The sequence below is a fragment of the Poromitra crassiceps genome (assembly GCF_964638095.1).
Source record: "Poromitra crassiceps genome assembly, contig: HAP1_SCAFFOLD_1229, whole genome shotgun sequence".
In the NCBI taxonomy this organism is placed as follows: domain Eukaryota; kingdom Metazoa; phylum Chordata; class Actinopteri; order Beryciformes; family Melamphaidae; genus Poromitra; species Poromitra crassiceps.
In genome coordinates, this window is record NW_028151181.1 from 1 (window position 1) to 2,500 (window position 2,500).

Below are 2,500 nucleotides of genomic sequence, written 5' to 3' on the forward strand. Positions count from 1 at the left end.
TGTGCGTGTGTGAGAGAGAGAGATAGAGAGAGTGTGTGTGTGTGTGTGTGTGTGTGTGTGTGTGTGTGTGTGTGTGTGAGAGAGAGAGAGTGTGTGTGTGTGAGAGAGAGAGAGAGTGTGCGTGTGTTGTGCGTGCGTGTGTGTGTGTGTGTGTGTGTGAGAGAGAGAGAGAGAGAGAGAGAGTGTGTGTGTGTGTGTGTGTGTGTGTGTGTGTGTGTGTGTGTGTGTGTGTGTGTGTGTGTGTGTGTGTGTTTCCGTGCATGTGTCTCAAGGGGTGTGTGATGTAACAGATAGCAAGTGATGAATGACAGTAAGGTGAGGCAGAAGATCAGATCTGCACGACACATTTGGCACATTGGCTCCCTGTTGCATCCTTCATCCATCAGAAGATGGAGAAGATGTGTCTTTGAGGAGGAGAGATACTTCCCTCAATGCTCTGTACTGGCTGGAGGCGTTGTATGCTCTGTACTGGCTGGAGGCGTTGCCGAGCTGAAGCAAAGATGGCGCCAAAGATAGTGTTGAAGCAACGAATCCGCTTCATGGTGGCCTCAAGCCGCCTACAGACTGTAAGATTTTAGCAATCGTGTACGTTTATTGCAGGCCAGTGAGGCCACACTGTGCCACGTTGAATCTAAGGCCATGTTCAGACTAGGAGGCCAAATCTGATTTAAATCTGATTTGTGAACTTTAGTGACCTATTAATGAGTCTGCACGCTCCAAGTCTGATTTGTGTCACTTGTCCCAAACCACATATGGAGGTAGTTTCCAATCTGCTTTCGACTGATGTGACTTCAGTGCGGACGCGCAGATCCACCAAATCTAATTTGAACATCACTTGCAACTCGTCATCAAATGCTTCTGCGCAGGAAAACGTACGTCACCAACGTACGTATTTACTGACGCCCACGTCGTTACCATAGCAACCCATGCAGATAGGCTGTTTAGGTCTGGACACACAGATCCGACTTGACAATCAGATTTGTGGCAGTGCGGACACACTCCCAAATCAGATTGGGAAACCAATTCAAGATAATGATGATTAATGACTTTATCAGCAAATCAGATTTGCCTGTAATGTGAACATGGCCTAATAAACCTGGGTAGGACATCAGGTTGATGTGTGCAGACCGTACGATGATACTGGCTCGCAGGTTACGACGCACGTCTCTCCGTTAATACCTGTCAACCGTCAGCAGAGCGCGCCACAGTTGTCTGGTAGAGACGTCAACAATGAAGCTTAGCAAGAATGCAGCCTCTGCAAAGTGGAATTTATGTGTCTGGAAACCATCCAAAGAAGAGGAGGAGGAGGAGGAGGAGAAGGAGGAAGAGGGGGAGGGGGAGGGGGAGGAGGGGGAGTGGGAGGAGGAGGAAGAGGAGGAGGGGGAGGGGGAGGAAGAGGGGGGGGGGAGGAAGAGGAAGAGGAGGAGGGGGAGGGGGAGGAGGAGGAAGAGGAGGAGGAGGGGGAGGAGGAGGATGAGGAGGGGGAGGAGGGGGAGGAGGAGATGGAGGAGGAGGGGGAGGAGGGGGATGTGGACCTGGGCGTGGCTAGGGAACAGAGGCCAACATGGCGAGGTAACATAAGCCCCTCCCCTCCTCCCTCCTCTACTAGGGGCTGACTTACTTGATGAACTGTCCCATGTCTTCACACAGCGCCTCACAGCCAGGCCATTTACACTCTCCATGGCCGTACAGAGGATGAGAGCCTGCATGCTCTTCATGACTGTGGATGGAGAGAGAGTGTGAGAGGGAGAGAGAGGGAGAGGGAGAGGGAGAGAGAGAGAGAGGGAGAGGGAGAGGGAGAGAGAGAAGGAGAGGGAGAGAGAGAAGGAGGGAGAGAGAGAGAAGGAGAGAGAGATGGAGGGAAAGGGGGAGAGAGAGAGTGAGGGAGAGAGAGAGAGGGAGAGGGGAGAGTGAGAGAGAGTGAGGGAGGGAGAGAGGGGAGAGGGAGAGAGAGAGAGAGGGAGAGTCATCTACCATGTTTTCTTACATACAGCAAAGTTGAGTATTGTTTGGATTTTAACGATTCTGATTCTGATTCTACGTATCGATTCCGGTTCATAACGATTCTCAATTCTGATTCTTTGAAGGGCGGGGTCAAAACAGGTCACATGCTTATTTCACAGATTTTTTTTAAACCATTACACAAGTCATATTCCGTTTCGGTCATATTATTATATAATACTAATAGTATATATTATATATTCATATTATCACATCACATCTTGTCGGTTTTTATGAACTTTTGTAAGCATCAACCATTTTGAACAATAAAACGATTTTTGCATAAATGTTTAAAATTGCTATGTGGTGGTTAGTGACATGGGTTAATAATATATCTTAATGTGTTTGTTGATGGGGGGGGGGTCCTGCGGGGAGGGGAGTTATTTTATTTTATTTTTTTCCCTATTTGTGTGAATTAGGCTTTGTTATGTTTTTGTAGATGTTTTTGTGGCTTTTATGTTTTTGTTTGTTTGTTTGTTTTCTGTGATACTTTAAAATG

General features: G+C 48.0%; 1 pseudogene across 1 annotated transcript in view; it reads right to left on the minus strand.

Annotated features, from left to right (window-relative positions):
* Positions 1–1,617: 1,617 nt before the first annotated feature.
* The window catches only part of LOC310771445 (forkhead box protein P4-like), a 29,171-nt pseudogene continuing 28,288 nt past the window's right edge, over positions 1,618–2,500 (minus strand). The window contains exon 7 of the transcript XR_014554085.1: positions 1,618–1,720. The product of XR_014554085.1 is annotated as a forkhead box protein P4-like (transcript). The remainder of the gene's footprint in view (positions 1,721–2,500) is intronic.